This window comes from Pan troglodytes, chromosome 21 (genome assembly GCF_028858775.2).
Source record: "Pan troglodytes isolate AG18354 chromosome 21, NHGRI_mPanTro3-v2.0_pri, whole genome shotgun sequence".
NCBI lineage: Eukaryota > Metazoa > Chordata > Mammalia > Primates > Hominidae > Pan > Pan troglodytes.
This window is the reverse complement of record NC_072419.2, coordinates 41,457,482-41,470,746: the sequence shown is the minus strand read 5'-3', so window position 1 is coordinate 41,470,746 and position 13,265 is coordinate 41,457,482. Positions and strand designations below refer to the sequence as shown.

General features: G+C 47.0%; 1 protein-coding gene across 1 annotated transcript in view; it reads left to right on the top strand.

Annotated features, from left to right (window-relative positions):
- MMP24OS (MMP24 opposite strand) overlaps nucleotides 1–9,277 on the top strand; it is a 53,222-nt gene extending 43,945 nt beyond the window's left edge. Inside the window, exons 3-4 of the transcript XR_676210.5 lie at nucleotides 92–202; nucleotides 4,835–9,277. The gene's annotated coding sequence lies outside the window, so the exon portion shown is untranslated. The remainder of the gene's footprint in view (nucleotides 1–91; nucleotides 203–4,834) is intronic.
- Nucleotides 9,278–13,265: the final 3,988 nt, after the last annotated feature.

Genomic DNA, 13,265 nt, shown 5'->3' with positions numbered 1-13,265 from the left:
CAGAGGGTTTTCTGTCATGCTACACCCTCTGCACTAGCTCTAGTTTGCCTCCAAATGCTGTTTTTTTTTCTTTTTTTTTCTTCACTTACAGCCAATCTAAAAAGGGCCCTCAGGATCGCCCACAATGCCCAGCTTAGCTTCTTGACAAACACCTTAATGGCGCAGCATTGCCTGTTGGCTGCCATCGGCTCTTGAGTGGGTGGTAAGTGCACTAGCGGGAATTCCCTGGCGCTCTGCAGAATGTCCTTGGCCCGCTCCCAGGAGGCCACCACAAGCCAGATGATCACCATACCCGGGGAGGTGGCACATTTGGGGTTTTGGGTCAGCACTGGGATGTCCAAGTTTTGCAGTTCTGGGGAGGCCTCTGCCCACAGTCAGGAGTGTGGCCATGGTCTCATTCACTCTCTGGAAAAGGAGAGGCCTTAGTCTTCCTCACCCTGTCCAAGGCCCTCCCGCAGATCTGCTAATTTTCTGTCCCCTGAGGCTCGACTTCTTGGTGAGTTAAGAAAAGGGAAAAGTGAAGACAAAGACCAGTGGCCAGGCCTCAGGGTTTTTTAAATTTAAATTAAAAAAAATTTTTTTTTTTTGAGACATAGTCTTGCTCTTGTCACCCAGGCTGGAGTGCAATGGCGTGATTTTGGCTTACTGCAACCTCCGCCTCTCGGGTTCAAGTGATTCTCCTGCCTCAGCCTCCTAAGTAGCTGGGATTACAGGTGCCCACCACTACGCTCAGCTAATTCTTTGTATTTTTTAGTAAAGACAGGGTTTCACCATATTGGCCAGGCTGATCTCGAACTTCTGACCTCAGGTGATCCACCCACCTCAGCCTCCCAAAGTGCTGGGATTACAAGTGTGAGCCACTGCACCTGGCCTAATTTTTTTAAGATAGGGTTTCACTCTATGGCCCAGGCTGCAGTGCAGTGGTACAATCTCTGCTCACTGTAGCCTCAACTTCTTGGGCTCAAGCAATCCTCCTGCCTCAGCCTCCCAAGTAGCTGTGACTGTAGGTGTATACCACCATACCCAGCTAATCTTTGTATTTTTTGTAGAGATAGGGTTTCGCCATGTTGCCCAGGCTGGTCTCAAACTCCTGGGCTCAAGTGATCCTCCCAGCTTGGCCTCCCAAAGTGCTAGGGTTACAGATGTGAGCCACCACAGCCAGACCAAGTCTCAGTTTCTTAACTGCAACAGGGAGATGGTTGAACTAAATAACCTGTAAGTCATGTTAAAAAGTTCCATTATTTTAGCCTAAGTGGATTGACTGTGAAGCCGATCTTCTGGTTCCTCATTGCCTGTCTTAAAGTCCAAATTCTTTAGCATGACACAACAACCCTTACAATGTGATGCCAATGCACCTTTCCAGCCCTGTTTTCTTTTGTAGAGATGGGGTTCTGCTCTGTCGCTCAGGCTGGAGTGCAGTGGCACAATCGTAGCTCAATATGACCTCAAACTCTTGGTCTCAAGCAATCCTCCAGCCTCAGCCTCCTGAGAAGCTGGGATTACAGGCGTGAGCCACTATGCCTGGTTCTGCCAGCCTCATGTTCTGTCCTGTACCTTCTACCCTTTATTGCTCACCTCAAGTACCCCAACCTCTAGCTATACTGACCTAATTGTGTTGCCTGAGCATATCCTGCAGAGTCCTGCCTCTGTGCCTTTATTTTATTCCCTCTCCCTAGAACTCCTTTCCCATATGTACTCTGGCCTCCCCATGGTGCACTACTTCAAAATGCAACTTGAATGCCACTTCATCAGGGAGGGCTATCTGTCCGGGGTTAAATGGACTTTCTATGTGCTCCCAATGGCATTATATGTATCCTCATTTATAGCATATTTTGTATTACATTATAAATAATGGTTTACATGCCTGTAGTCCCCTTTGAACTCATCCTCATGGAAGTTACAGCCGGTGGGAGAGATAGACATGGAAATACTAAACATTTCATTACAGTGGTGATAAGTGGAATGAAAGAGAAGAACCAGGAGCTACAAAAGTGTGTGGCAGGAGATGTAGGCTGTGATATCAGGGATGGCCTCCCTGAGTACATGACATCTCAGCTGACATCTGTGAATGAACAGAAGAGGCTAGGTGAAGGCTGAGAATGAGACTCCAGGAAAGAGTACCTTACTGAATTCCTGAATGGGAAGGAGCCTGTATATTAGAAAAAGAGAGGGAAGGGCAGGGTGACTGGAGTCTAGTGACCAATGGGAAGAATGGGTAGTATAAAAGGAAGTCAGAGAGATAGGAAGGACTCAGTCATGCAGGGCCTCATCGGCTTCATTAAGCATGTTTTTGTTTTTGTTTTAGACAGGGTTTTGCGCTGTGGCCCAGGCTTGAGTGCAGTGGTGTGATCTCTGTCCACCGTAGCCTCAGCTTCCTGGGCTCAAGCAATCCTCCTGCCTCAGCCTCCCAAGTAGCTGTGACTACAGGCACATGCCACCACACCCAGCTACTCTTTGTATTTTTTTGTAGAGATGGGGTTTTGCCATGTTGCACAGGCTGGTCTCAAACTCCTGGGCTCAAGCGATCCTTGTGGGTGCTGCGTCCAAGGGAGTTTATAATATTGTTCTTTCCATTTTCATATGCATTTGAAAGTTTTCCATAATAAAACTAAAAGGAAGAAGTGATAGTAGTACAGTAATAATAGTATAATCTTTGTCCTAAGAGTCATTTTAAGCAAGGTGAGGGTGGGAGTAAGGTGATCAGATTTTGGTTTGTTTTTAATTTTTTTTATTATTCAATATTTCAATCATTCAGAAAGGCATAAAATAACAATATATATTGGAAAATCACCAGCCAGCTTTGTCAAACATTAGTTTTTGCCATATAGGCTTCAGATATAACTGACTCCTGAGTGGACTGATTGATTGATTCATTGATTGATTTTTGAGACAGAGTCTTGCTTTGGCTGGAGTACAGTAGTTCAATCCTGGCTCACTGTAACCTCCGCCTCCCAGGTTCAAGTGATTCTTGTGCCTCAGCCACCCAAGTAGCTGGAACTACAGGCATGTACCACCATGCATAGCTAATTTTTTGGTATTTTTAATAGAGATAGGGTTTCACCATGTTGGCCAGCCTGGTCTCAAACTCCTGGCCTCAAATGATCTTTATACATACATATGTATAAAGAGAGAAAGGAGTAAAGAACAACTCCTGACTTTCTGGCCAAGTACTTTTGGTGCCCTTTATGCCTCGTAAGTGTTTGTGGCATAGAATTGAGTCTTTAAATTACTGCTAACAGGCAAGGCCAGGGCTCATGCCTGTAAGCCCTTTGGGAGGCCAAGGTGGGCGGGTCACTTGAGCCCTAAAATGAGTACTCGCCCCTAAGTTGTGCTAAGAAAGCTTAAAAGCATTCAGGGCAGGAGCCAGCAGCCAGAACAACTCAAGAACAAACTCCAGTCCCTCCACTTCCTCAACATGGCTCTGAGCAGGTCGCTCCTCTGCTCAGAAACCTTTAATGACTCCCCTCAGCCTTTGGACAAAAGCCAAATGCACAATCTGCTCTCAGCCTCCCTCTCCAGCCTCTTCTCCTTATACACTCTTACTGGAAATAGCAAGTAACTTGATGATCCAGGCATATCAAATTATCCACTGTTTCCTAAACATGCCATGCATTTTTGTGGAGCCATGGTTCATATTTTTTATTCTGCCTGGACTGCCCCACTCACCCTTCTCCATCATTCTCCTCCCTCAAAGGTTCATCTCAGATACCACCTTCTTCCTGAAGCATTCTCTGGCTTCCCGAACCTCAACTGGGGAACCTCATCTCCTCCCTCTTCGGTGCTTCCCGGCACCTTGTTATACCTCTAGCATGCATTCATTTATTCTTCACAAAAGGTAGCGACTTTTGTGTGCCAAGCACTATTCAAAGAAGTTGATGGGGATTAGATAACAAAATTAATTTTAAAATATTTATCACATGTCCAGAATGTATCATGCACTGTGCTAGGTACTGAGGAGATATTGGCTGTGGTTTGTTCTTCCTGTTTTGAGTTCAAACAATACCATACTATAGGGCTAGGCATTTCCTAAGATTAGTCTTTTGGGTACAATTATAATTTACTTTTATTAGTTCTAAAAATACCTCTTTCAAGGACCAGAGTAGGACATACTTGAAAGTAGAAAAGACTGGCTAAAAGGCTACAATAATAATCCAGAACAGGAAACTTGTATAGTGGGCAGAGTGCTGAGCCCAAGAACAGAAAACCTAGCTTCTGTTCTTTGCTTTAATTTCTTTTTTTCTTTTGAGACGGAGAGTCACTCTTTTGCCCAGGCTGGAGTGAAGTGGCACAGTCTTGGCTCACTACAACCTCTGCCCCCGGGGTTCAAGCAATTCTCCTGCCTCAGCAGCTGGGATTACAGGCATGCACCACCAGGCTCAGCTAATTTTTGTATTTTTAGTAGAGATGGGGTTTCACCATGTTGGCCAGGCTGGTCTCAAACTCCTGACCTCAGGTGATCCACCTGCCTCGGCCTCCCAAAGTGCTGGGATTACAGGTGTGAGCCACCATGCCCGGCCTGCTTTAATGTTTATGAGCTATGTGTGGGTCCTTAGACAAGATGATAGGCAATTCACATCATCTTTGAGTCTCCTTTTACTCACCTATAAAATGAGGACAATGTCTTCCTTATCTACCTCATGGTATTGTTCCCAGGACCAAATAGGGCCACATACACGGCATATGGGAAGTGCAAACACCTTACAAATATAAACAGCTATCAAAGTAATATGAAACCCCACAGTAAAAATAAGAGAAAATGAATTAAAAATACAGTAGACTAGATCCAGCTTATGTAAAAGGGAAAACTTCCTAATAGTGAGTTTTTTTTTTCCAGACAAGAATGAAGATATACTGGAGGCCATGATCACAATGAAAGAATATTTTGATTTGGGAATACGTTGGTGCTTCTTAGTAGGTCACTCTCTTACCCCTCCAATCATTCGGGGTCAATCTTCCTTGACTACAGTTTCAAACCAAAGACTGTTCTCCATCTCCTCAGCACAAACCACTAAAACCAGTCTCAAGGGCAGGAATCCATAAGTCCTGGGTCTAGGAGTCACACTCTGTTACTTATTCATGTGGCCTGTGATAATTGACTTGTCTCTTTCATCCTGTTCTGATCTTCCTCAGAATCAAGTTGGAAACTAGGAAGGCCAGAAAAGTATTTGAGGAGCATTCTACTCAGCAAATAAGAGAAGTGGTGCTTTTAATAAATCAAATGAAGGAAGCCAGTTAGAGAATCAGTGGGACCTCTTGATGTGTAAGATAAAAAAGAAAGACTAAAGAAAGCATAGGATCCTGTTTGTTGAGCTTCAAGGGGTCCGGGGTTGGGGGGTGTGGAGAAAAAGAAAGCAAAGGAGAAGATAGACTGAATAAAAAAAATTTTTGGCTTGGTAATGAAAGATCATAGATACGAAATGAAAAATCAATGATAATGAAAAATGCTTTCAATTTAGAAATCAGGAGAACTAGGAAAAGTTCTACAGTAGTTCTGAATCATCTACTATCACGTTCTGTGCCCTTGGGCAACTCAATTAAAGAAGTATCTAGTAAGTGCTGTAGTAGGTACTGGGTGATCTCTAAGGTCACGGTTATCTCTCAATTTCTTTCTATTGATGCCACTACCATTAGATGACTATCTAAAGAGTTCTGAAGGAACTCAAGGGTGAGCTTGTGGAACCACTGCCAAAAGGAATAGCCTTGATTTCTACCGAAGGAAGTACAAGTTGGCAATGAGTCCCATCTCTAAGAAGGGTTTTAGAAGGGGGCTTGGAGCCCCATGCCCATGAGTGCCTATTTCAGATCCATGTAACTTTTTGAGATAAAGGATAAAGAGTAGAATCATTGATTGCTCATTGAATACTTAATGATGAGCATTGAGAATCAGGGATTTTGTTCAATGTAAAAAAATAAAACATTTTGGTTGAGAAAGCCTTGCCTAAGAACCAACCTTCCTCTCCCCAAAAATAATGTTTAACTATTAAAAAATAAATAGGGCTGGGCACGGTGGCTCACACCTATAATCCCAGCACTTTGGGAGGCTGAGGAAGGCGGATCACTTGAGGTCACAAGTTTGAGACCAGCCTGGCCAATACGGCGAAAACCCTTCTCTACTAAAAACACAAAAATTCACCGGGCGTGGTGGTGCATGCCTGTAATCCCAGTTACTCAGGAGGCTGAGGCAGGAGAATCGCTTGAACCTGGGAGGCGGAGGTTGCAGTGAGCCGAGATCACCCCACTGCACTCCAGCCTGGGCAACAGAACAAGACTCTGTCTCAAAAATAAATAAATAAAATAAATAAAAATAAGTAAATAAATAAATGACAAACTGGCTGGGGCTGCCTTAAAAATGTTTCCTGGAGAAGAGAGAAGAAAATGACAACTAGAGAAATCAGGGAAAGTTTATTGGAGAAGCAGGGCTTGAGCTGAAACTTTAAGGAAAGGTTTCAAATGAATGGGTAGGGGTGCAGAAGTAACTATGTGACAATGTCCAGAGAAATATGGGCAGCCTGTCTAAGGGTAAAGGAGAGATGAGCTTGTCGAGTAAAGATGCATTATCAATAAGCAGTGGGAAATACGGCCTGCTAATGGAGGGGCAGGGTGGAGTCAGACTCCAGAGGGCTTAAAAGACAGAAAGAGGAGTAAGCAAGATTATCTGCTGGCTTAAAAGCAACAATATTTCTATAAGGTGTCAATCAAGTGATCCCCTAGTGTTCAGTGAAAGGATAATTAGGCACAAATTATTGAGAGAAGCAGTGGATATAATTTGTCTATCTTTCAGGAAGTTTTGGACAATGTATTAGACATTTAAAATGGAGTCATTGTCAAATTAAGGATGATGTTTTTGTCACTTAGAAAACAATAGATAGATATAAATGGTCACTTCCGTGAATGAAAGGGGATTAAGAGTGCAAGGGGCCCCAAGAGACCATGCTGGGACCTGTCTCACTTAAATTTTTTATAAGTGATCCAGAAGAAATAGAGCAAAGTGAAAATTTCAAGACTTCAGATCATATTAAGCCCTTTCAGACGGGTAAATGCTATGCCAAAAGAGAAGGAAGGAGGAAGAGGTGGAGGAAGGGAGAAAGAGAGAGTGAGCGAATGCTTGAAGGAAGTTACTGAGTGCAATGCAAGATGGCAGACAAACGTCAAGGTGGAGAAATGTAAGGTAATGCACTCCGATAAAAATAATCCACATACAGGGTGTTGTGTTCCAGGCTATCAGTTTTGACCCAGGAAAAGGCTCCGGGAGCTATTATAGATTGTTCCCTAAAGGCAGTGGCCTAGTGTGTTGAGATCAGGAAAGCTGACAGAGGGAAGGGGGAAGCAGGATGGGACCAAGAGAGCAAAGAAGAAACCAACCTTCCTTTATGCAAAACCGTAGGGTCCTGTATCTGGAGACAATGGTCAAGTTGACATCTATTGAAAATTAGGGCCAAAAGGTATCTAGAAAAGGACAACTAAAATGACCCAGAGAATGAGTGTGGCTATTCTAGGGGTCTCGTGTCATAGGGGGAAACTTAAGTTTAAAAAGACAAAGGCTAAGAGGTGGAATAATCAAAGCCTATAAAACTGATACAGGTAAGGACTAGCTTCCTCTTAATGCTTGAAATATTGTAGGAATAAAAAAGTTTCAGAGTTGAGATTGTCTAGCTCTATCTCTTTATGTTAGACATGGTGAAATTCAAGCCTAGAGAGGGCAAGGAAATGGCTCAAGGTCACACAAACCAATGAGGGCCAAGGTCAGATCAGAGCCCAGGCCTCCTTAATCCCAGGCCAGGGTCTTTCCACCTCATCCTGTGCACTCAGGCAGTCTAAAGCAATCTTTCTTCTAGGGTATAAACTTAGGAAATGCATTACTTTAACATGTGATAAAACACATGTGAAAACACAAAGAGGCTAAGGAAAGTTTCCACAACAAGTCAACCAGCAATTATAAAATCTTTGGAGGACAACTGCCAACTGGCACTAAAGGTTCTTTTACACACCATATCTTTTTTGTTGTTTTGTGGAACCTGTAACCCTTTGAGAGGCTGAAGAAATCTAGGGGTCCTCGCCTAGAAATACACACATTTGCACTTACAAATTTGTACGCAATTTCAGTGCACGTATGACCCCCTGAGCTCCATGCCCAATTAAGAATATCTCTTGAGGCAGATTCTTCTAAACAAACAGACTGCCTGCTTCAACAAATATACTCCATCTCTTAGGGTGGCTGAGGCTATCACTCTGATTTTCCTCAGCAAAACACCATTGTCCCAACATCATTTATTAGAATATTGAAGTCCTCTAGGTTGGAAGATACTAGAGAAATTAGTCCAACTGCACCCCCCATGAGATATAGGATAAGGTCATGGGTAAATAAGGGGAGACTAGAGTCAGCCTGCCTAGGTTAGAATTCCAACTCCATCACTCACTAGCTGTGTGACCTTGGGCAAGTTACTTAAGCTCTTTGAGTCTGTATCCCCATCTGTAAAATGGGGATAATAATTGCAGCTATTTCATAGAGTAGTTATGAGGATTGAATTGGATAATTCGTATAAAACATAGCACCAGGCCTGGCACATAGTGAGTGTTCAGTAAATGCTAGCTGGCATTATTGTGATGATGATGTATGCATCCATGCAAGCATTATGCATGCCTCCATCCAATCCCCTCCGAGAGCTTTTACTTGCACATGCCAGTGATGAGCAGCTCGCCGCCTCCTAAGCTGGTTGAGCAGCTCCAATTGTTACAAACTTCTTCCTATATCGAGCCCAAATTTGTCTTCTTGCAACCCCCACTCCCGCTGGCCCTAGTTCTGCCCTGTGGGGCCAAGGTAGAACAAGTCTATCCTACCTCCACCTGACAGCCCTTCAGCTACGAAGACAGTGATCGAGTCCTTCCTCCGCCCTCCCCCTCCCCCTTCTCCAGCTTGAACATCCTTGGTTTCTTCTCCCAACCCACAACAGACTGGCTGCGCTTACTATTTACTCCGAGGCGTTGTACGGTTTCCCTCACACATAGTCATGCAGGCCACACACCCCACTGCCAACACAACAAACCCGACCCTCGTGCTCGGCCCCCGCCCGCTGCCCCTGTCCGCGGTGCTGAAGCAGCTCCCGGCCTCGGCGGCCCTTGGCGAGGCCCTCCCCAGCCCCCGCCCTGGGCCGCGCCAGCCCGGACCCAAGGCGTGGACCCCCGGCGCGCCGCCTCCGCGACCTCGGCAGTAGGTGCGGCCCGGCCCAGGCCCGTCCCCGGTGCCGCCCCCCGCCCTGCCCGGATGCCCCGAGCCCGCGCCCCGGCCCCGCGCGCCAGCCCCACCTGCCCGGCGAAGGGCGCCTCCGCCTCGTCCGCCCGCGCCACCGCCACCGCCACCGCCGCCCGGTTCCCTGCCCCCGCCGCCGCCGCCGCCGCCCGCGCGGCGCCCGGGAGGCAGCAGAGCGCGGGCAGCAGCAGCAGCAGCAGCCGCCCGGGGACCCGCCAGCGGCTCCAGCGCGGGGCCTGGCCCGGCGGCGGCGGCGGCGGCGGCGGCCCCGGCGCGGCGCGGCCGCCCCGGCTCCTCGGCATCCCGGCGGCGGGGCCCGGCCGCCCGGCTGCGATGGCGGCGGCGGCGGCGGCTCCGGCCGGGTCCTCCCGCTGCAGCCGCTGCGGAGCCGCCGAGTCACGGCGCCGCGGACACGCGCCCGGCCCGCCTGCCTTCGCCGCCGCCGCCGCCGCCTCGGCCGCCAGCGCGCCCCCGCCTCCGCGCGCCCCGCCCCGGTGGGGGGCGGCCGGGGGCGCGGGGGCAGCACCCGGGCGGGACCTGCGAGGGCAGTGGCTCCCCGACCAGCCCTAGGGCAGGGGCCGCGGAGCGGCGCTGGGGAGGGGGTTGCAGAGGCTGAAAGAACAGTTCTAGAGGCAGGGTCCGAAGGGGTGGAACTGGAGGTCGGGGTCTGGGGGTAGCCCCGAGCAGGAGGGGGAAGAGGCTAAATCAGTAATCCTGGAGGTAGAACAACTGGATGGCCCTGGGGGAACATATCCGGGGTTGGGGGTCCGGAACCCTGGGGAGAGGGTCCTAGGGAGTGGCATTGGAGGAGAGGGGGCCTGAGAGGCAGCCTGGGGGAGGAGACTGAGGAGCGGCTCTGGGGTAAAGGCGGGGTTCGAGAGCAAGCTAAAGAAATAGCCCTGGGTCTGAGAGGGTGACTCCGGAGAGGGAGCTCTGAGTGGCTCTCCTGGGCCGGGGTGGTGGGGAAAAGGGGTAGAGAAGACCTGAGGAGCGTTTAAGAGGGGGCATTCCTGGGAGACATTAGGTGAAGTTGAGGTGAAGCTCAGTCCCTCACCCCTAGAGGGAAAGAGCTCATCCAGCTGGGAAGATCATCTTTCATCCAAAACAACCCATATTTATCAAGCGCTTTCTATTTGTAGGGCTCTGGGCTACTTGGGATGCTGAAAGGAAAAAAAAAACACCCAAAAACAAAAACAAAAAAGAGAAGGCCGATTTCCTGGAGTGCAGAGGTTTACAGCTTGATGAGAAAACATAAACGCAAAGAAAAACAGAATGGCAAACACCACGTGTCAACAAGGATACAGGCGGCTGCTCCAGGGGTCAAGGGAGACCTGATGAGGGGCTGGGGAAGTTAGGAAAAAGTGTAACGGAGGAGGGTGGGACTCTAGCTAGGACCTGAAGGAAAGGCTGGATTTAAACCAGGGGAGGGGAGAGGAGAGGGCATTTCAGGGAGGAAGTTGAGGGTGTACAGGATGTGCCTGAGGCGGCAGATAAGTTTCTCTGGAGCACAGAGTTCCTATAGGAAAGTGTTGGGAAGTGAGGGAAGTTGTACAAGACAGTGAATGCTAGGATAATAAATTTGGGTTGTGTTCTGAAGGAAAATGGGGGAGGGTGGTCATTAAAGGTTGTGTGTGTGTGGTGTGTGTGTGGTGTGTGTGTGTGTATGTGTGTGTTTAAGCAGGATGATGTGTGAAAATAGTATTTTATGATTACGTGGTAATTTGGAGATGAAAAAAGGGCACAGGCTTTAGCGTCAGACCTATGTTCATATCTTGGCTCTGTTCCATTTTTATAAAATGATGCTACTATTACTGTATAAGGTTGCTTTCAGCATGAGGTGCTTGACACTTAATAGATATTCCATGTTAGTTCCCCTCCCAGTGGAGAGAATAATGACCAGAGGAGGCAGAGAGATTGGTTAGGAGACTAGTGTAATAGTCTAAGTATAAGGAAATAAGGATAACAATAATAATTAACATTTATTGAGTGCCTAATACATACTAGTTACTGGGCTAAGCACTTTCCTGCACGATATCTCATTTAATCTTCATAGATAAACCCTATGAAATAGATGCTATTATTACCCCTAATTTAGGATAAAGAAGTGGAAGACTCTGAATAAGTTTGCCAAACTTGCGTGATTCGTAAGTGATAGAGCTGGATCGATTTGACTTCAGAACCCATTTTTTTCTAGGATGGGGGTGAGAAAAGAGACAGATTTAAGAGACAATGGGCATACAAGAAGAGGGAAAGGAGTTTGGAGTGATGGCAAATCGAGAAAGATGGATGGTAGCATCTTCACAGAAACGGAGTCCTCATGTGGAGGAACTGGCTTGAAGGAGGTGACAAGGAGCTCGGTTTTAGACTTGCTGAAACTGGGGTGACCACAAGATCTGTGAGATGGGTATGGGAATGAGTTCTCGAAGAAGGTGGAGAATGGATATTTTGGACACCTTCAAGTAAATATGGTAGTTGAAGCTGAAAGCAAAGAGTTGAAGAGAGCAAAAGGCCAAGCGTTCCATCCTGAGACATACATATTCAGAGCCTGAGAAAAGTCAAGCCAAAAGTGAATCTAAAGATTGTCCAAAAAGACTGAAGAATCAGGATTGTAGAGTATCACCGGAAAGAAGAAGAGAGGTTCAAAGAAAAGGAAGGAGTTGGCTGGGCGTGGTGACTCACACCTGTAATCCCAGCATTTTGGGAGGCCAAAGCAGGCGGATTACATGAGTCCAGGAGTTTGAGACCAGCCTGGCCAACATGGTGAAACCCTGTCTCTGCAAAAAATACAAAAATTAGCCAGGCATAGTGGTGCACACCTGTAATCCCAGCTACTGAGGAGGCTGAGGCCTGAGAATCGCTTGAACCTGGGAGGCAGAGGTTGCAGAGAGCTGAGATTGCGCCACCGCACTCCAGCCCAGTAACAGAGTGAGACTCTGTCTAAAAAAAAAGTGAGAGAGGAGTTGACAGTCTCAGGGAAATCAAAGAGACTGAAGACTGTATTAACACCATTGAGGTGAACAGCTCACAGTCCCCGTAGGGAGATGATAGAGACAAATCATTGTGGTTACATGATGAGTTATGACACGAATGAGAACAAAGTGTTGTGGAAACATTGAGGCAAGAGCAATGAACTGCCAAAGTTGGAAGGTTTGGGAGGGGATATATTCCAGAAAGAAGAAATAGTATATTCAGAGAATGAAGGGGAACAGACTGGACTGAGCTCTGTCTTATTCTTCTCCTTTCCTCTAATACCAAATGCTTGTGGAACTGCCGATGATGATATAGCGCTGTGGTGGTCCACCTTGACCAGCTCCCAAGGATGGCGGATGTGAATGGCAGTAGGTATTGATGATAAGGAAAGAAGAGGCTGATAGAAGTCAATGGTTGCTTATAAAATGGATCCCTAAGATAGTCCTTAGTAAGAGGACGGTCCAGAGACTGCCGTGAAATCAGTTCAAGAGCAGGTTTAGAAGGTTTCAGAGCAACACCCCAAGATAGAATCACTGGAACTCTGACTTTGCAGCCTCCAGTCACCATGATGAGCATGGGATAAAATGGAAACAGCACTTGACTTAACGTCGGATACCTGATTCAAGCACTGGCTCTGTCACTGACTTTTGGTATGCCTTTCAGCAAGTCACTTCATTTATTTGGGCCTTGGTTGCCTCATAAAATGAAATGAATGACCTCTGTCTTCTCCACTTCACTGGAAAGACCACATGAGTGGTTGGAATTCACTTAATGAACTATATGGTAAACTGACCAGCTGCTAGGAAAAGCTTTTTATTATTATGATTATTATTATTATTATACTTTAAGTTTTAGGGTACATGTGCACAATGTGCAGGTTTGTTACGTATGTATACATGTGCCATGTTGGTGTACTGCACCCATTAACTCGTCATTCAGCATTAGGTGTATCTCCTAATGCTATCTCTCCCCCCTCCCCCCACCCCACAGCAGTCCCCGGAGTGTGACGTTCCCACTCCTGTGTCCATGTGTTCTGTTGTTCAATTCC